This window comes from Entelurus aequoreus, linkage group LG11, assembly GCF_033978785.1.
Source record: "Entelurus aequoreus isolate RoL-2023_Sb linkage group LG11, RoL_Eaeq_v1.1, whole genome shotgun sequence".
NCBI lineage: Eukaryota > Metazoa > Chordata > Actinopteri > Syngnathiformes > Syngnathidae > Entelurus > Entelurus aequoreus.
Genome location: NC_084741.1, coordinates 34847747 through 34870500, shown reverse-complemented (window position 1 = coordinate 34870500; position 22754 = coordinate 34847747). Strand labels below are relative to the sequence as shown.

The 22754-nt window shown below is 40.3% G+C and overlaps 1 protein-coding gene across 2 annotated transcripts in view; it reads right to left on the bottom strand.

Annotated features, from left to right (window-relative positions):
- LOC133660644 (collagen alpha-1(XIV) chain-like) overlaps window positions 1–22754 on the bottom strand; it is an 82021-nt gene that overhangs the window by 51440 nt on the left and 7827 nt on the right. Inside the window, exon 1 of one of the 2 annotated variants that reach the window (XM_062064217.1) lies at window positions 14523–14637. The exons of the other annotated variant lie outside the window; for it this stretch is intronic. The gene's annotated coding sequence lies outside the window, so the exon portion shown is untranslated. Of the gene's footprint in view, window positions 1–14522; window positions 14638–22754 lie in introns of those variants that run through there. 2 annotated transcript variants of the gene reach the window in all.

Here is a 22754-nt window from a genome sequence, read left to right as displayed (position 1 = left end):
AAAATAAATTTGTGTGTCATCAGCGTAACAATGAAAACAAATACCATGCTTTCTTAGGATTGAGCCCAGGGGAAGTAAATAAATAGAAAAGAGCAGTGGTCCTAAAACTGAGCCCTGTGGGACCCCACATGTTAAGGGAGCAACAGAGGATTCAGAACCAGCAACATTTACAGAGAAGGTCCTGTTAGTCAAATATGACTTCAGCCAACTCAGGGCATATATATATATATATATATATATATATATATATACATATATATATATATATATATATATATATATATATATGTATGTATGTATATGTAACAGTCAGCGTTCTGCGTTGTGTATTTTCTTAGTGAGGCACACACACCGGAGTTGAATCACGGGGATTTATTCACCAGCTCCGAGCGTCAGTGCTCACTCAAATCAATTATATATGTTTAAATGTGGAAATGGAAATAATAATACTAATAATAATACTAATAATAATACAGGTAAATAAAGCATAAAATAGTCTGAAATAAATTAATTAAATAAAACACAGTATATAAAAGACATACTTCAGCAAATAACAATATATATTAAGAAAAAGGATCCTTAAATGTGCAGCAATACACCTTATCTTTCCCACCCACATCAATTATTTTTATATTTTTTATACAATAAACTATGCCAAAAAAACTCATAACAGACATACCTTTTTTTGGAAAAAAAACAAAAACAGAGCGTCACACACTGTCCACGGCAAACGGAATCTCTCTCCACTAAAGAATAAAGAAAAAAATACACACTCATATAAATGCTACAGCGGCACACAAGATGTCCACACAGACACACAGCAGAGCCCCTGACCCGTGCACAAACTCATGAGACAGGAGACCCCGCAACAACTGCCGCTAGCAGTAAGCTAATCAAGCTAACCCACACATCCTTTAGCATACAAAAGTTAGTTTTTTTCAACAATTCAACAACCATTCGGGAATTCAACACGCATGCACGCCAACAAGTCACAAAACAGTGTGCATTCCCACAAAACACTTTTAAAAGCGACAACCAAAAAGTTTATAAAAAACAAAAGGAGAGAGACATAAACGTGACTTACCAGCTCCGAGCGTCAGTGCTCACTGAAGCTGGTCACAAAGGTGCGACGCCAAATCACCCCCCAGGGAAACAAAAAGGTATGTAACGGAAAATAATAGAGTGGAACCTATTTACAATGAGAAACACTTTTGGGGAAGTTCACAACAAAAAACGATGTGAATAATTGACCAAAATTAAAATAAAATAAAATAAAATTTAGCTCGGCTACATACTCCCCTCTGAACTTCACCAAAATACTTCAAGACTTAGCAGAGTACTCCAATACATTCACGTTATGCAACTTATTAGTTACTCATATCGCTGAGAAAATGACCAAGGAGGGCTGCGCAACCCTCCTAGATACACTTGCAAAAAGAGGTGCCTTTTACACCACCTTACACTTTACTTTACAAAGGTAATAAAAAAATATACCTTTCACAAGACAAGGAGTACCTAATATTTATCACTGCTACTGTAATACATGTCCAACCCAAACATTGGATTAAACAACTATCTTATGGTACTTGATGGTTTACAGAGGTTTGTAACTCAAACAGATATTTTCTTCTGGGTCATGTTCTGAATTAGCCTATCTACAGGTTTCACCAGCCTACCCACCCTCGTTCTTATACGGGAGACAACACTGATTGCTGTGCTTGGGGGGTCGTCGCTATAGCCTGTCCTATCAACCACATTTGACACACTCCTTGGCCTCTGGCTGGCACTTTCATCCAGATCAGGGTCTTCAAGCTCCTCATCAGCATCCAGACATTCTGATGGCGAATTGGCAGAAGCACTGTCCAGAATCCAACTGGCTGTTCGGTCTTCTGTGACAGCTCCCGTCACCACATCCGAAACCCGACTTTGTGTCTCATCATGACTTGACTCAGGTGATTCAGTGAATGATGATTCAACATCCTCTTCATTCTCCAACTTAAGCGGAAGAAAGTTGGCACACAAGAGGCAGTTGCGATGGACAACCCTTTCATGACCACTGCAAGTGTTCCTTATCCGGTAGGTATGACACCTTGGGTCTCTTGAGACAACCACATACGGGACAGACTCCCATTTGTCCGACAACTTCTTGCGTGCCCTTTCACATTTGTTTGACAAGAGTACTTGGTCTCCCTCAGCGATGTCATGACCTTTGGTCCTTTGGTTGTACAGTTCAGTTTGATGACGCTGACTGGTGACAGCATTGGCCTTGGCAGATGATAATGCTTCTTCTAGCTCCTCCCTCAGTTTGAGAACATAATTATCATAGTCAGCAATGTCACAGTCCCTCTCCACAATGTGGAACATTACGTCAACTGGGAGTCTGGGAATTCTCCCGTACATTAGATAAAACGGGGCATAACCCGTCGACTCATGGGCGGTGCAGTTGTAGGCGAAAGTCAATGTCTGCAACATTTGGGGCCATTTTTGTTTGGCTCTTGGAGGGAGAGCTCTGATCATGCTTCCCAATGTCCGGTTAAAGCGTTCGACCACACCGTTTCCCATGGGATGATAAGCCGTTGTCCTCGACTTCTTTACCCCAGAAATCAGCAGCAACTCTCGGATCAACTGGCTCTCAAAGTTGGCTCCTTGGTCGGAGTGAATTCTTTCTGGAAAGCCGTAGACACAAAAGTATCGATCCCAGAGTTGACGAGCAACCTGCTTTGCTGACTGATCATGACATGGGAAGGCGTGAGCCATTTTTGTGCAATGGTCAGTGACGACCAGGACATCCACAGTATTTCCATTTGGGATTTCAGCTGACCAAAAGTCAATGCAGACCATCTCGAGAGGGCTTGTTGTTTTGATGCTCTCGAGAGGCGCTCTCCCTTCGGGTTCGGGCGTCTTGCTCACCACACAGCGCTTGCACGACTTGACATATTCACGGACATCTCGTTCCATGTCAATCCAAAAGAACCTCTGCCTCGCCAGGTATAGAGTCCTATGCTGTCCCTGATGCCCAGCCTCGTCATGGATACCCTGCAGAGCCTGCTTGGCCAGTGATGCAGCCACAACATACTGGTACCGCCTTCTCCCAGTTAGTGAATCTTTGCTCACTCTATATAGGATGCCATCCAACATCTTGAGCTTCTCCCACTGCTTTAGAGTCTTCTGGACTGTGAGAGGCTCTTTAACTCTTTCTCTCCTCGATGGCCTCCTGCCACGTGCCACATAGTGAATGACTCTTGCCAGTATAGTGTCTTCCTGTTGCTGGTCTTGAAGCTCTTTAAGGGAGAAGACAGGTAAAGAACTGTCTCCTGGTGGAACAATCTTATGTACATCATTTACCAGCCAAGAGATCACTCTCCCTTTGGGTCCCTCACCCCACTCAATCTGACCATCCAGGACTGCCGTCACTTCTTCACTGCTCATTGAACTGCATGCCATTTCAGATCCGCCCAGTTTTACCTCTTGGCTGTTGGTACTCAGCCGAAACACATCCTGTATCCTGTCATCCCGAATCTGTTGCGCTTCCTCGAGCAGAGCCTCATATGGCTCTGCTATAAGTCTCTTGCTGACCCTTTGCTTGATGAAGGGTTGCCTGCTCAAGGCATCTGCAACGATGTTCTTACTGCCTGGGATATATTGGATACTGAAGTCGTATGGAGCCAACTTCGACACCCACCGCTGTTCACAAGCGTCCAACTTTGGCTTTGTGAGGATGTAGGTTAGCGGGTTATTATCAGTCCAAACAGTGAAGGAGTGTCCCTTCAGCCAATGGCTGAATTTGTTGCACACTGACCACTTGAGAGCGAGGAACTCCAAACGATGGGCTGGATACTTGGTTTGTGAGCGACTCAGGGCTTTGCTTGCGAAGGCTATGGGACGTGCTTTGCTCCCTCCTTCAGGGACTTGAGAGAGGACAGCGCCCAATCCATCCAATGAAGCGTCGGTTGAGAGGATGAAAGGGCGACCAAAGTCCGGATGGGCCAACACAACTGAGTTCAACAGAGCAGCCTTTAGTTGGTTGAATGCGTCGCTCTGTTCTTGAGCCCAATCCCCTGGGCTGAGCCTTTTAAAGTGAGAAGCCCGTTTTGCGTTGGCCTTTCCAGTCGCGGCGGCGGTCAGAGAGAACAGGGGCTTCGCCATACTGGAACAGTTTTGTATGAATCTCTGGTAATACATTACCATACCGAGAAAATACTTAATCTTTTTTGCTGAAGGTGTGACTCCATCCTCCATCATCAAGTCCGCTTCACTCATGTCTGTAATGACTTGTATCTTTTCAGAATCAGTGGAAACCCCATCCTCATCAATGATGTGGCCCAAGAACTTGACACTTCGCCAGAGGAAATGACACTTCTTCGGAGCCAACTTAAGCCCATGTCCTTTCAACCGCTTAAAGACCATTTCGAGTCTTTTGAGGGCTTCCTCTTCATTTGGGGCAAAGACCAAAACATCGTCGAGGTAGCATAGCAGGGTCAAAAAGTTTTGGTCTCCGAAGACACTCATCATGAGGCGCATGAAACTTGCCGGGCTGTTGCACAGGCCTTGGGGTAGTCGGTTGAACTCATGGAGGCCTACTGGTGTAGTGAAGGCAGTAAACTTCTTGTCCTGTTCGTGCATGGGGACATTGTAGAACCCCGATGTCAAGTCCATTGCGCTAAATATGGCATTTCCCCCTAGCGCAGCCAAACAGTCAGCTTAGTGAGGTACTGGATGGGCATCCTTCACGGTGCGTGCATTAAGCCACCGGTAGTCCACACAAATGCGTAGTTCCCCACTCTTTTTCCAAACCAGTACTAATGGCGAGGCCCACTCACTTGACGACTTGCGTATGATGTTCTTCTCCTCCATCTCAGAAAGGACCTCTCTTAGTTTCTGGTATTGGCTTGGTGGGACACGGCGGTATGCTAGTCGGAAGGGGCGCTCATCAGTCAGATGGATCCTGTGGACGAAGTCTTTGGCTAGGCCACAGTCCAGCTTGTCCTTGGAGAACACATCATCATGCCTCTGTATGAGTTCCACAAGTTGACTCTTCCAATAAGGGGACACTTCACATGAGTGGATGTCTATGTCATCCAATCCAAGATCAGCAAGCTTATCCTGAAGGGCGAGAGTTACAGAGGTGTGAGGGACATGGTCAGTGTCTACTCTTACGCTTTGGCCTTGTGCTTTTAGCTCCGTGCTGGCGACATAGTCCACTCCAAGCTCAAAGTCTTCAAGTGCCACACATGGTGAAACATCAGCTAACTTCATGTTCCTCCTCAGTGTCACAGGCTTGTCACTCGGGTTCACGACCTTCACAGGAACCCACCTGTCTCCGCTCATTGATGCCACAGTTCTCCCTACCATGACGCTCTTCCGGTTGGAGTGTGATTTGGCTGGTTCCACCAGTATGGTACTTCCCTCTGAGATAGGAGCCTTTCCAGGAAGCTTTCCCCACACTATGTGCTCCTGTTTCGGTACCAGTGTCACGGCATTAGTAAGCTTCACAGTTCCAATGATGTCTGGGATAATGTCACCTGTCCATCTTGTTATGCCCGAGAGCATGCTCAAGAACTGCTAGATGCCTGGTTCACCAGTAGAGTCAGCTTTACTCATCACGCGCCAATAGCTAGGATCTTGCTTGAATTGGCGTAGCAAGTGTTTCAGCAAATTGGTGCCTACTATCAGTTGGTCACGCTGGCCTGGCATGACTAGTGTGGGCACGATTGCTTCTTGTCCGTAGATTTTCAACTTTAACTGGTGAATGCACTTGGGTCGCACATGCACACCACCACATCCCACCAGAAAAATGTCTTTGGTGGACTGGGCACCCTCTGTCAGCAACCCTGCCTTGTGGAGCTCCTCTTCTGCTTCTTCACTCATCGTACAAGCCATTGAACCAGTGTCTAGCATGGCATACAGTGCAACTTGGTCATTCACCAGCACATCAGTGTAGAATAGATCATCTGCCTTCTCAAGTTTGTGTATATTCTGGAAAATCATGACAATACCATTCGGTGCAGTCTTACAGCTCTCTTCATATATTGCATGTATGTCTTCTTCAGTTTTGAGGGTCTGACATGACGCACTCACACTTTGCCCTCCACAATGTGAGCGACTCAGTTACCCTGGTTGGGTGTGTGGTTCTCTGCTTGGGTTTGGCACGGAGCGGCCCGTGGGCAATCTCTCCTTGTGTGGCCAGGTTCCAGACACCCAAAGCACCTCTTCTCTTTCATGCAGTGTTCACGTGTGATGTGAGTTTTGTCACCACATACACGGCAAGAAGTGGGGCGTGTCCACTGGGTTGGCTGTTGGACCGGGGAGGCTGCTCTGGCCAAAACGCCTTCTAGCATGCTTAGTACTCGTTCTAAAGCCCCTGCTTCTGAAGTGGTGACTGCACTCACCTTTGTCTGTGTGGAAGGTTCTTGAGCACCAGCTCTCATTGCAGTCAGCTCCTCAACTACAGGTTGACAAGTAGTGGTAGCTGCTGTCACCATTTTGAACTTCTCTGCTCTAATGGCCCTCTTCCTTGCCTGATGCTCCCTCTAGTGCTCATCGATAGCTTCTTGCACCTCCACGGCTGACCATTTGGTGATAGGCTTGCATCGGAACACACTGGAGAGTTCGGGGTTGGGGCAGTTCCTGATGAACATCATAGCAATTTGCGCTGACATGTTCTCCATCTTCTCTCCACTTTTCCGCAGATGCTGGTCAGCGTGCTCGGCTGCTGTATTGAGCCGAACCCAGTAATCCATTGGGTTTTCATTTGCGTCAGGCTGTGTAGAATAGAAATCAGCCATCGGTAAGCCAGACATGGGAGAGTCACTGAAGTATCTTCTAAGTATATCGTATACAACTTCAGGGTGTATGTTGATATCAGCACTACTCTTCAGCCCCACTTTAACGATACTCTTAGCTCGTCCCAAAAGATGACTGAGGATTTCATCCGTCTGCTCTGTAGTCGGACAATTCTTTTTATGCAGGTAAGCATCCATCATATCTATTCACTCTTGTACGGTGTATTTGTCTGAGCCATCCCCCCTATACATCGATGGTTCCTTGACAGCTGCATTTACCGTGATGTTCAGTCGAGACAAATCAACTGGGGAGGGCATGGGCTCGAGCGGGGGTGGAGTCATGGGGTGTGGGCAACTTAGAGTGGGGAAAGGTGTTTGGTTGGCTAATATGCGGCTAACAACAGTGTCACCAATGTGGGTTCCCAACTCCCCTAAAATGTCACGCAATTGTGCCAGGGTGTCATTATTAGCAACGGTGGGAGTAGAAAACATTTGCCTTGCTACAGGAGTACCATCAGGGCTGCTACAGCCTGGTTGCCTAGCTTGCTCTGCAGTCCCTGCTTGCATCCACCCTCTACCCCTCCCAAATGGTGTAAAGTCCATTATATTTCAAACACAATGAATATAACAGTGGAAATATGACATTAAAATAAAATTTAACTATGCAGAAACACGTGGTATAAAGACACTGTACGTGAGGAAACGTAATGATAAATTGTGGAAAAACACAGCCACGGTAAAACAAAATCACTTTTTATCAAAAGTCTCAACGATCAACGGATCCTTTCTGATTGCTGTACGATACGCTTACTTGCTCACAGCATAACCTCGGCGATCTGCAGCAGCTGATCTGAAGAATCCGGGATACGGCACCATTTTGTAAAAGTCAGCGTTCTGCGTTGTGTATTTTCTTAGTGAGGCACACGGAGTTGAATCACGGGGATTTATTCACCAGCTCCGAGCGTCAGTGCTCACTCAAATCAATTATATATGTTTAAATGTGGAAATTGAAATAATAATACTAATAATAATACTAATAATAATACAGGTAAATAAAGCATAAAATAGTCTGAAATAAATTAATTAAATAAAACACAGTATATAAAAGATATACTTCAGCAAATAACAATATATATTAAGAAAAAGGATCCTTAAATGTGCAGCAATACACCTTATCTTTCCCACCCACATCAATTATTTTTATATTTTTTATACAATAAACTATGCCAAAAAAACTCATAACAGACATACCTTTTTTTGGAAAAAAAACAAAAACAGAGCGTCACACACTGTCCACGGCAAACGGAATCTCTCTCCACTAAAGAATAAAGAAAAAAATACACACTCATATAAATGCTACAGCGGCACACAAGATGTCCACACAGACACACAGCAGAGCCCCTGACCCGTGCACAAACTCATGAGACAGGAGACCCCGCAACAACTGCCGCTAGCAGTAAGCTAATCAAGCTAACCCACAAATCCTTTAGCATACAAAAGTTCGTTTTTTTCAACAATTCAACAACCATTCGGGAATTCAACACGCATGCACGCCAACAAGTCACAAAACAGTGTGCATTCCCACAAAACACTTTTAAAAGCGACAACCAAAAAGTTTATAAAAAACAAAAGGAGAGAGACATAAACGTGACTTACCAGCTCCGAGCGTCAGTGCTCACTGAGGCTGGTCACAAAGGTGCGACGCCAAATCACCCCCCAGGGAAACAAAAAGGTATGTAACGGAAAATAATAGAGTGGAACCTATTTACAATGAGAAACACTTTTGGGGAAGTTCACAACAAAAAATGATGTGAATAATTGACCAAAATTAAAATAAAATAAAATAAAATTTAGCTCGGCTACATATATATATATATATATACATACACACATACATACACACATATATACATACACACATATATATACACATATATATACACATATATATATATATATATATATATATATATATATATATATATATATATATATATATACACATATACATATACATATATATATATATATATGTATATATATATGTATACATATACATATACATATATATATATATATATATATATATATATATATATATATATATATATATATATATACATGCATGCAGTTATTTTGCATGCAGTTGGCTTTCGGCCCCCAGCCAAATTCTTTTAGCCCAATTCGGCCCCCCATTCAAAAAGTTTGGACATCCCTGATCTAAGGTGCAAACACCTTCACACAGATAAGACGACTGTTTACCAACACTATAGTAAATTTACCTTAACAGTCATGCAAAAATAATTCAACCACTTTGGGACTGTTCTACTAAGATCCAAATACCACGCACTAGACCAGTGGTTCTTAACCTTGTTGGAGGTACCGAACCCCAACAGTTTCATATGCGCATTCACCGAACCCATCTTTAGAGAAAAATAAAATGTTTAGTTTTTATCAAATTCAAGGCAAAGTTATATGTTTTTTTAGTGGTGCACAAAATGAACCGTGCATGAACATCACCTTGTTCAAAGAACAAAACCAACACAGTGCATGAACTCACAACAAATTACACACCTGCAAATCAGTGTGACTTCTGCTGTTGCCTTTGAGAGACCAGTTCAGATATGCGTGGCTTCACCTTAGCAAGTGCCACTCTCATGTCATTTTAAATGATAAATGATAAAATAAAATTATTTATTTATTTTCACAGCAAAGTCTGTTCCTTTTCTTCGTTTTCCACCCAGACGTACAATACTAGTACAGAGCTCATGAAAAATAATATTTTTTGTTATTGTCATTGTAAGTGGGCCAAAACACTTATATTAGAAAATAATCTCATGGAAATGACAGCTGTCATTTGATTATAATAATAAAACATGTAATTTGTTATTTAGTCAGGTTTGGGACAGGTGTGCTACTGGTGTGGCCACAGTGCATGTGCACGTCTGACGTCGCTCACATGTGCTCCACTGAATGCTCAAGAAGTTTTTGCGTTTGCTCACGCATATGGAAAATTAGAGGGAACATTGTTTGAGGGTATCCATAATACGCCGATAGGGAGAAGTTTTTATTAATACAATGAGTCGGGTGTGTCTGGACCTCCGCGGCGGAGGCTCCGCCGAACCCCTGAAGCCGATTCACCGAACCCAGGTTAAGAACCACTGCATTAGACAGTGTGTGCAAACTATAAAATTGTGTGTATTATTGGTGACAGTGTAGCTTGTGATCTAATAAAACTCCTTGTACAATTGTAACTAGTGCAGACCACTTTATTTAAATGAGGTTTTTGTGTGAGCTACGCAACTTTCACCATGGAGACACTCATTTACTGCAAAACCATGTTATCAAGCGGCGATCCAAAAGCAAGAAAATGCATATTGCAATAAGTTTTTCTTCCCATATAGGAGATAAGTTAATAATATATCTTCTATATGGAAAAACAAACGTGATAGAAAAAACGCCAGCAGACACCATGAACGCATCATTTGAATATGTTTTGATCATGCCCTTAAGTCTTCCAGCAGCTATAGAATTAGAAAATGATATTGCAGAATAGACGGTATGTCTACCATTTTAATTGTTGACAGTCCATATATGTTGACAAGCATACGTAGGTGGGAGCTGTAGCGTGATCACCTCCTTGTCACAGCCATTCTTACGGAACTGACAATTTGCACATCCTTTCTAGTCGTTCTAAGTAAAGCTGCAAAACAGAGGCCCCTGACCAATTTCAGTCTTGATTAATCCCACTGCGTATGCTAAATAATTATATTTGCATTTCATCCTCCCAGTATTGTGGGTGTTGTGATGATCAGCATATATTCTGTATAAATAATGAAGACAGACACAACAGATTGCGCTTCTTATACTGCTCACTTAAAAGGGACCTATTAAACAAAACCAACCTTTTCTACCTATTAGTCCTTTTTTTGTATATTTGGGGTCTATATAAGTCTCAAAAATTTGAAATCAAACCATGAAGGAGATATTTATAAAACAATCTTGCTTTCCTTCATATTTCCTTTCAATTTGCACAATTAATGGCGATTTTCCTGTTGGTGACATCAGCGGATATCTCCATATATAGTATAAATTTACCCAAACAGCTTTTCGTGAGTCCACCATTTTAGTCCGATGTTGTAGTCAATAAGATCCTTATTTTTCTCTATACTCTTGTTGTGGCTCGTACATGCACATGCATCCTCCGCTGTTGCCATTTCTAATACAAAGTAATGTATAGTTCTGACTTATATCTGTCAGTGAACTCCATTTGGAAGCGTTAAAAGCTACAACATGCTGAACGAAGAGAAGACGAAGTCGAAGTGGAGGCATGTAAATAAGACCGCTCACAAAACAGGGCGCATCCTGAAGAGAAGATCAGAAAGCGGCTTGAACATGGTCTGTAAAACATAATCTATGCAACATTTTGGCCAAAGAACCACCATTACATGTTATGTAGACCACAAGGAAGTGTTATAAATGTATTTAAAAAAATCATAATGTGACCCCTTTAAGAGACGCAATCATCTGCCCACAAGTTTAGTAGATCAGCTTTGCGTGCCTTATCAAGTGTGATACTTTTAGTGATGCGCGTATCCATTTTGAAATATCGATACCCCCGATTACGGATCTTTATGCTCTAATATCGATTCTCAAATCAAAATATCCATACTTTTAATACTTTAGCTATTTGGGATAATGTAATGTGTATCATTAACAGAAACACAGTATAAAGTAACTAAATCATTGAGATCTTGTCTAAATGAAACGCGATTGCTGGGAACTACTTTTTCTTCCGCCTATGTATGTATGTAATGCCCAAGTGCAGTGATACATTGTGCTGTGCTCAGTCATTCAGGCAGTCATTTCTATATTTAAGAAAATTACTGTCAAATAAAATGAGTCACTCAGTATCAATTGTAAATATATAGTATTTAAATGTAAATTTTAGGAGACACTACATACAGAGTTGAATATGAATAAGATAACGCATTCATTTGTTTCGCCCTGTGATTTTATATTGTTTAAAGATGATTCCCCAAGAGCAGCAACACTTGAAATACACTACTTTTAAAATTTTACCAAAAACTTTGGGTTTATTTTCACAAAGTATCGGATCGGTACTGCCAATACCAGTCTGAATTTTACTCGGTATCAGATTGGAAATAAGATTAGTGGTAACTCACACATCATTAGCACCTTTAGTAGATCAGGCCCTTAGTCTTCTATGTTAAAATGTACAAAAAAACTTCCCAAACATTCTTAAAAATTAATTTGGAAAATTCCTGTGCTTATTCATTTTTATTTGGCCTGAAAAGTGATTAAATGCATGTACAGAGATGGATTAAAAGCACCGCAGGGTGAAGCTGAGGGGCCACAAATTGCCATGGGAAAAAATAGAACTATGATAAATATTTTGATTACTGGATGAAAAAATGTCCAACTCAATCTAAAACATGTAAAAGCTGCTACTTCCGACAACTTCACTATGCCAATTTTAGTGTAGGCTAAGGGCCTTAAGCACCTTAACTCGGTGCTACAAATCCGAAAACCAGTGAAGTTGTCACATTGTGTGAATCGTAAATAAAAACAGAATACAATGATTAGCAAATCCTTTTTTTAACCTATATTTAATTCAATAGACTGTAAAGACAAGATACTTAACGTTCGAACTGGAAAACTTTAACTTTTGCAAATATTAGCTCATTTGGAATTTGATGCCTGCAACATGTTTCAAAAAAGCTGGCACACGTGGCAACAGACACTGAGAAAGTTGAGGAATGCTCATCAAACACTTATTTGGAGCATCTCACGGGTAAACAGGCTAATTGGGAACAGGTGGGTGCCATGATTGGGTATAAAAGCAGCTTCCACGAAAGGCTCAGTCATTCACAAACAAGGAAGGGGCGAGGGTCACCACTTTGTGAACAAATGCGTGAGCAAATTGTCGAACAGTTTAAGAACAACATTTCTCAACGAGTTATTGCAAGGAATTTAGGGATTTCACCATCTACGGTCTGTAATATCATCAAAAAGTTCAGAGAATCTGGAGAAATCACTGCACGTAAGCGATGATATTACGGACCTTCGATCCCTCAGGCAGTACTGCATCAAAAAGCGACATCAGTGTGTAAAGGATATTACCACATGGGCTCAGGAACACTTCAGAAAACAACTGTCAGTAACTACAGTTTGTCGCTACATCTGTAAGTGCAAGTTAAAACTCTCCTATGCAGAGTGAAAGCCACAGAGTGAAAGCCATTTATTAACAACACCCATAAACGCAGCCGGCTTCGCAGGGCCAGAGCTCATCTAAGATAGACTGATGCAAAGTGGAAAAGTGTTCTGTGGTCTGACTAGTCCACATTTCAAATTGATTTTGGAAACTGTTGTTCTAGGCGCAAAGTTGAAAAGCCAGCATCTGTGATGGTATGGGGGTGTATTAGTGCCCAAAGCATGGGTAACTTACACATCTGTGAAGGCACCATTAATGCTGAAGGTACATACAGGTTTTGGAGCAACATATGTTGCCATCCAAGCAACATCATCATGGGCGCCCCTGCTTATTTCAGCAAGACAATGCCAAGCCACAGCGTGGCTTCATAGTAAAAGAGTGTGGGTACTAGATTGGCCTGCCTGTAGTCCAGACCTGTCTCCCATTGAAAATGTGTGGCACTTTATGAAGCCTAAAATACCACAACAGAGACCCCGGACTGTTGAACAACTTAACCTGTACATCAAGCAAGAATGGGAAAGAATTCCACCTGAAAAGCTTCAAAAATTGGTCTCCTCATTTCCCAAACGTTTACTGAGTGTTGTTAAAAGGAAAGGCCATGTAACACAGTGGTAAAAATGCCCCTGTGCCAACTTTTTTGCAATGTGTTGCTGCCATTAAATTCTAAGTTAATGATTATTTGCAAAGAAAAAATAATTTTCCCAGTTCGAACATTAAATATCTTGTCTTTGCAGTCTATTGTATTGAATATAAGTTGAAAAGGATTTGCAAATCATTGTATTCGTTTTTTATTTACCATTTACACAACGTGCCAACTTCACCGGTTTTGGGTTTTGTGCATTATAGTTTACAAACCACTTCTATGTTTCCACCTAAGTATCAATCAGTTAGCTAAAAGTGGATAAATATTTGGCAGACTAAGAGAATAGCAATTTTACAAAAGGAGAAAAGATGGAGAAAAACACAGCACCAATTTGATTGACAGCTCAAATTGGGAACCACCGGGTGAGTGCCCATTGTCCATCCAGATAGAACAAACACTGTCTCCTCTCTTCACCCCTCACTTTTTCCTTCCTTCTCACCTCTGATGCTTGTTATTACTCACACAGACTGAGGAATCTGTCTCTCCCCGGTTCAATGAATAAAACAGTACTTGCAACAAAGTTATGCCAGGATTGTATTATTCTGGCAGGTGGACGTATAAACTATAACCGCTACAAGCTGCACTTCATGTAAAAGAAGCAAACAACTGATGAATGATCTTAAAACATCCCATGAATATATATACTGTATATATATAATAGATCGATAGGAATGGTTTTTTTCCTGACATGTTGATGGAAATAAGCACGATCCTCATATAATCAACACACACAGCAGAATTTACGCACAAGTTTCTGACCTGCGATATGAGAGGAATCCACGTTACCTGCAACCACACGCACCTGCAAGCCCCTCTCACGCATGCACACGCACAATCAAATGAATGCAATCGCGTCTCCTACCTCTTCACACATAAAGCAAGCGATCCCTTTCCACAGCAACAAAAAAAAAAGGGAAATACCGCGAAAAAGGCAAAGGAGCGCTACTGCGTGCCTTCCCCTCCTCCTTGGATGTGACCCCTTCTTTCTCTCGCTCGGTCCGTAGTGGGTGTTTCTCTCCTCCTTGTTCAGTCGTCCCTCCCTCCGGCTAATCCTTTCTGTGTCCCAGCCCTCTCCATCTCTCATTGCACACGGAGAAAAGACACCGAGGCGCCACGCTGCGCAAGGGGGAAAAAAAACCTAAACCCTGCGATCATCCTGCAGGTCGCTCCCGGCTGCAGCAGCCCTCCCTTGGGGTCACCATCCGGAACTTGCTCTCAGCGGAGAGCACTGGGTCACCGCAAATTAAGTCTAGGAGGAGGAAGTATGTGAATAATGATGCAGCTGACCTAATGCACTTTCTTCATTTTAGGTTTGCAAACTTTTACACACTATCATGACGTGTGGTCGATCCCCAGGACTCCAACTTAATTCAATAATAATAATATTTAAAGCAGGGGTGCTCACACTTTTTCTGCAGGCGAGCTACTTTTCATTTGATCAAGTCGTGGGGATCTACCTCATTCATATATATAATTTATATTTACTTATTTATGAAATATATGTTTTTGTTAACAAGTTAAAGGTGTTTAATGATAATACAAGCATGTTTAACACATATAGTTAATATTGTTAACAAGTTAAAGGTGTTTAAAGATAATACAAGCATGTTTTACACATATAGTTAATATTGTTAATAAATTAAAGGTGTTTAATGATAGTACAAGCATGTTTAACACATAGTTAATATTGTTATTAAGTTAAAGGTGTTTAAAGATAATACAAGCATGTTTATTTAACACATATAGTTATTGTTAACAAGTTAAAGGTGTTTAAAGATAATGCAAGCATGTTTAACACATATAGTTAATATTGTTAACAAGTTAAAGGTGTTTAATGATAGTACAAGCATGTTTAACACATAGTTAATATTGTTAATAAGTTAAAGGTGTTTAAAGATAATACAAGCATGTTTAACACTTAGTTAATATTGTTAACAAGTTAAAGGTGTTTAAAGATAATACAAGCATGTTTAACACATATAGTTAATACTGTTAATAAGTTAAAGGTGTTTAATGATAATACAAGCATGTTCAACACATAGTTAATATTGTTAATATGTTAAAGGTGTTTAAAGATAATACAAGCATGTTTAACACATATAGTTAATATTGTTAACAAGTTAAAGGTGTTTAAAGATAATACAAGCATGTTTAACACATATAGATTCCTTTCTTTCATGAAGACAAGAATATAAGTTGGTGTATTACCTGATTCTGATGACTTGCATTGATAGGAATCAGACAGTGGCGCTGATAACGTCCGCATTTTCAAATGGAGGAGAAAAAAAGTCCTCCTTTCTGTCCAATACCACATGAAAGTGGTTGGTTTTTGGCATCTTATTTGTCCAGCTTCCGTACTCCTTTGTATACACTTTACAAGAAATACATTGGCGGCAAACTCCGTAGCTTGCTAGCTTGTGCACGCCAGCTTTCTGAGACTCTTATTTTGTTAGCGCAGGCAGGATGAAGCAGCACTTTTATTGTGCAACTGTGCGGTCGGTCTTTGGAGTTTTGACGACAGGTACAGCGCCAGAGTCTGTTGAAATAAAAAGTGTTTCTCGCCTTCCTGTCGGTAATTTTTTCTTAAAGGCCTACTGAAACCCACTACTACCGACCACAGTCTGATAGTTTATATATCAATGATGAAATCTTAACATTGCAACACATGCCAATACGGCCGGGTTAACTTATAAAGTGCAATTTTAAATTTCCTGCTAAACTTCCGGTTGAAAACGTCTTTGTATGAGGACGTATGCGAGTGACGTCAATCGTTGAAACTGAAGTATTCGGAGCCCATTGAATCCAATACAAAAAGCTCTGTTTTCATCTCAAAATTCCACAGTATTCTGGACATCTGTGTTGGTGAATCTTTTGCAATTGGTTTAATGAACAATGAAGACTGCAAAGAAGAAAGTTGTAGGTGGGATCGGTGCATTAGCGGCGGACTACAGCAACACAATCAGGAGGACTTTGAGATGGATAGCATACGCGCTAGCCGCCGACCTCACCTTGACTTCCTCCGTCTCCGGGCCGCCGACCGCATCGGTGATCGGGTGATGTCCTTCGTCGTACCGTCGATCGCTGGAACGCAGGTGAGCATGGGTCGTGATGAGCAGATGAGAGCTGGCGTAGGTGCAGAGCTAATGTTTTTAGCATAGCTCTGTCGAGGTTCCGTAGCTAAGTTAGCTTCAATGGCGTCGTTAGCAACAGCATTGCTAAGCTTCGCCAAGCTGGAAAGCATTAACCGTGTAGTTACATGTCCAGAGTTTGGTAGTATTGTTGATCTTCTATCTATCCGTCCAGTCAGGGGCTTATTTGTTTTGTTTCTATATGCAGTTAAGCCCGATGCTATCACGTTAGCTCCGTAGCTAAAGTGCTTCACCGATGTATTGTCGTGGAGATAAAAGTCACTGTGAATGTCCATTTCGCGTTCTCGACTCTCATTTTCAAGAGGATATAGTATCCGAGGTGGTTTAAAATACAAATCCGTGATCCACAATAGAAAAAGGAGAAAGTGTGGAATCCAATGAACCCTTGTACCTAAGTTACGGTCAGAGCGAAAAAAGATACGTCCTGCACTGCACTGTAATCCTTCACTCTAACGTTTCTCATCCACAAATCTTTCATCCTCGCTCAAATCAATGGGGTAATCGTCGCTTTCTCGGCCCGAATCTCTCTCGCTGCATTGTAAACAATGGGGAAATGTGAGCAGCCCTTCCTCCTCTGACGTCACGCTACTTCCGTTTTTTTTATCAGCGACCAAAAGTTGCGAACTTTATCGTCGTTGTTCTCTACTAAATCCTTTCAGCAATATTATGGCAATATCGCCAAATGATCAAGTATGACACATAGAATGGATCTGCTATCCCCGTTTAAATAAAAAAAATTCATTTCAGTAGGCCTTTAATAATGAGCTGGCAGCAGCCAGCGTCATCTCAGAAGACCCTCGGGTGCCGTGAATGTCAATCAAGTGACGAATGTGATGTCATAGTGAAGATTTATGATCGCTCATTTTTAGGACTATTTTTTTAATGCCTGGCTGGCGATCGGGCTGGCACCCCTAAATTAAAGTATAGGCTCTATCATAAAAGTGAATACACATCCAAGTTGCCAAGTCCCTGAAAAATACATTTAAAACACCTTGTTGGAAATACAGTATTAGCTTGTCTAACCAAGCAACTATATCGTTTATTTTAGTGTTCTAGTTTGTTTCGATCTTCGACAGTGGTTTTCTGAAGTGTTCCTGAGCCCATGTGGTGATATCCTTTACACACTGATGTCGGTTTTTGATGCAGTACCGCCTGAGGGATCGAAGGTCCGTAATATCCTTGCTTACGTGCAGTGATTTCTCCAGATTCTCTGAACCATCCATCCATCCATTTTCTACCGCTTGTCCCGTTTGGGGTCGTGGGGGGTGCCGGAGCCTATCTCAGCTGCATTCGGGCGGAAGGCGGGGTAATAATAATGGATTAGATTTATATAGCGCTTTTCTAGACACTCAAAGCGCTTCACAGAGAAGTGAGAACCCATCATTCATATTTACAACTCATTCATTCATCATTCATTCTCCGGTGTGAGCGGCACCGGGGGCAAGGGTGAAGTGTCCTGCCCAAGGACACAACGGCAGCGATTTTGGATGGTAAGAGGCGGGGAGCGAACCTGCAACCCTCAGGTTTCTGGCACGGTTGCTCTACCCACTACGCCATACCGCCCCCGCCATACCGCCCCCGCGGTATGGCGGGGGCGGTATGGCCCACCCTGGACAAGTCGCCACCTCATCACAGGGCCAACACAGATAGACAGACAACATTCACACTCACATTCACACACTAGTGTTGCCAATCAACCTATCCTTTTGAGGATATTATGCAGTGGTCCCCAAAACCGGGCCGCGGCCCGATACCGGTCTGTGGATCAATTGGTACTGGGCCGCACAAGAAATAAAACATTATATATATATATATATATATATATATATATATATATATATATATATATATATATATATATATATATATATATATATATATATATATATATATATATATATATATATATATATATATATATATATATATATATATATCTATTATTTAATTATTTTTTTTAATTATTAAATCAACATAAAAAACACAAGATACACTTACAATTAGTGCACCAACCCAAAAAACCTCCCTCCCCCATTTACACTCATTCGCACAAAAGGGTTGTTTCTTTCTGTTATTAATATTTCTGGTTCCTACATTATATATCAATATAGATCAATACAGTCTGCAGGGATACAGTCCGTAAGCACACATGATTGTATTTTTTATGACAAACAAAAAAAAAACCAAAAAAAAGACCACCACTGATATTATGGACCGTAGATGGTGAAATCCCTAAATTCCTTGCAAGAGCTCCTTGAGAAATGTTGTTTTTAGACTGTTCGACAATTTGCTCACAAATGGGTTCACAAAGTGGGGACCCTCGCCCCATCCTTGTTTGTGAATGACTGAGCATTTCATGGAAGCTGCTTTTATACCTAATCATGACACCCACCTGTTCCCAATTAGCCTGTTCACCTGTGGGATGTTCCAAATAAGTGTTTGATGAGCATTCCTCAACTTTCTCAGTCTTTTTTGCCACTTGTGCCAGCTTTTTTGAAACATGTTGCAGACATCAAATTCCAAATTAGCTAATATTGGCAAAAAATAAAGTTTACCAGTTCGAACGTTAAGTAGCTTGTCTTTGCAGTCTATTCAATTGAATATAGGTTGAAAAGGATTTGTAAATCATTGTATTCTGTTTTTATTTACGATTTACAGAACGTGCCAACTTCACTGGTTTTGGATGTTGTATATGCATCCTTTGAGTAGGGGGAGTCATGACAATCAATAGCACTAAGAAGATGAAGCCTGGAAACATGTCCCCATTATTGTGGATACATCTTTAGAAAACCTTTTTTTTCCAATGAACTTGATGTTAAAGATGTTGAATAAACACTTGAAGTGCACAAATAATTCCTTCCTTCTTGACATTCTTTGCTCATGCAAAATGAAACTGGATTAGTTTAGATTAAAAACTAAATTTAAAACACCCTTCATGACCTTAATGCGTATTTTGGGAAAAACAAATTCTGCTTGCCATAACCTTAATTTTTTCTAGTAAATGTTCGTCATCATTGAAATTGTACTTTTAATACAAGTGCATTATTTATTTTATTTTTTTAACTCAGCTGTTCGCCGCCAGGTGGATTATGGCCCCCACACACCACCGCTCTCATGTGCAGTGGCTGTGCAGAAACTATGTTTGCATATTTAAAGTACCGGGCACTCCATTAGAAGTACACTCAAATGACTAGATGAACTAACAGAAGATATCTGATCAAATCAATCAGTTTAATCGATAAACCCTGAAGTAGTTAGCGCTATATAAGTTGATCTTCAACATCTTCTTATGAATAAAAAATCGTACATTTCATCATTTGACAGGTAATGTGATATTAAGTGACAAAATACACTAATATTGCCTTATTTTTTGTAAACATTCTACTCAAGTGAACTATTCCTCTAAATAGGATACTATTTGGTAACAGTAGAAGAGAAAGTCAAACACAAATACAAATAGACGGAATAGAAATTGAAAGAGTAAATTAAACCAAATCTCTAGGTATATTGATTGATGATAAATTGAACTGGAAATCTCATGTAAAAAATATGCAACATAAAGTAGAAAGAAACACGTCAATAATGAATAAAGCAAAACATGTTCTAGACCAAAAATCAATATTCTCTACTGCTCGCTAGTGTTACCATATCTGAGTTATTGTGTAGAAATATGGGGAAATAACTACAAAAGTACACTTCATTCATTAACGGTGTTACAAAAAAGATCAGTTAGAATAATACATAATGTTGGATATAGAGAACATACAAACCCTTTATTTATTGAATCAAAAACACTGAAATTCCACAACATAGTGAATTTGCAAACAGCTAAAATTATACACAAAGCAAACTATAACCTGCTACCCAAGAATATAAAACAATTCTTCTCAAAAAAAGAGGAGAAGTATAATCTTAGAGAAAAATGTAATTTAAAACATTTGTATGCACGTACAACACTTAAGACCTTCAGTATATCAGTATGTGGAATTAAATTATGGAATTGATTAAGCAAAGCAATCAAACAATGTACTAATATGATCCACTTCAAGAAACTCTTCAAACTTAAAGTGTTTACAAAGTACAAATAAGAAGAACCATGATAAACATTCTGAATTTATTTCATCCATCCATCCGTTCATTTTTTCAAAATAATCTTACTCATCTCACCATATGAAATGTAACTTACTTCACCGAGTATTATTTATTTATTTTTATTGTGATTACTTATGGAGTATAATGTGAATAAATTGAGAACAGGAAGTGAACAAAAGTTTTAGCAACTGTTATGTAAAAGAAAAGGGTTAGGATTAAATAAGCTTTGCTTCTTCCTACTCCTTTTCGAACATGTTGAAAAGAGAAACTGGAAATTGTGATGTATCATGTTGTATGCTTGCATGATCAAAATAAACTCAAACTCAACTCAACATTTCGACATTTAAAACAGGTTTCTATACAGTTAGTTGCCCATATGTTAATGATTCTTTGTTGTAAGCATGGTGTGTATAGTGCTGTACACAGATTGTCAGAACTAGGGATGGTATTGTTTTGTAATTTTTTATATCAGATCGGTACTTAAAAATGGGTGCCGGTGCTTAAACAGTGCCTGAACCAAAACTTGAAATCATTTTAAAATGTGCACATTTTTGTAAAAAATAATTTAAGAAAATTAACTTTTTACTCTCGTGGGGCAGCACGGTGGAACAGGGGTTAGAGTGTGTGCCTCAAAAGACGAAGGTCTTGGGCTCGGGATCTTTCTGTATGGAGTTTGCATGTTCTCCCTGTGACTGCGTGGAGAACATGGCTTCCTCCCACTTCCAAAGTCATGCACTGGCAACACTAAAATTGGCACTAGTGTGAGAATGTTGTCTGTCTGTCTGTGTTGGCCCTGTGATGAGATGGCGACTTGTCCAGGGTGTAAACCGCCTTCCGCCCGAATTCAACTGAGATAGTCTCCATTACCCCTGCGACCCCGAAAGGGACAAGCGGTAGAAAATGGACGGATGGAACTTTTTACTCTCATGGAATTTTGGGACGTACAAGTTGAACAGACTAGTAATTGAAATATACTTTAATCAAATAAATTGATAAATAAATAATACATTTAAAAATAAGAAATAAAATCTTCATATATGTCGTAATTATTGAAGCAATACAAAACAAAGAGAATGTGCAAAACGCAACTTTTTTGTTAAAATCTTGATGCTGATAATTCTGACGTTGATGAATGCAACCTCGTGTTCCTGTGCACTTACTACTTCTACCAGGTAGAACAGGGAGCCTGATGATTAGATTGGGCACTGCTGCAGGCTTGTGTATTGTGCTAACATGAAAACTAGATTGTAGACAAAAATGAGGAAAATCTACCCTATTGCTCGCTGCCCCCTATAGCAGGGGTGGGCAATTAATTTTTACCGGGGGCCGCATGAGCAACCCGAGCACTGCTGGAGGGCCACATCGACAATATTTCAATTAAATTTTGCTCAATATTATTTTTGATATATACCGTAAGATAAATAATAATAATAATAATAATAATAATAATAATAATTAATAATAATACTTTCATTTAACCTAACTTAACTTTATACCAAAAGCACTGCTTTGGAAATCATTTGTACTCCTTTCAGAGATCACATTTAGTTTCCCTTAAACATCCTCATGTTGCACAATGAAATGTAAGCATAGGATGAAGTGTGCATTGCTGTAACTTTCTCTAGTAACAGCATTCCATGATTAATATAAATAAATTAACATTAATAATAAATGACAGAAAAATAAGCACACGTATGACTGAGGAGTCATAGTGTAACTTTGTGTGGTGTTTGAGTTGTCCGACTTTTTGTGTGGCCATAAACGCACCAGTGGTTTAGTGGTATGCGTGTTGGTGACAGATGACAAGTTGGTTTTGGCCTGGTTTGTACGGCAGAAAATGACTAGTTTTTCGA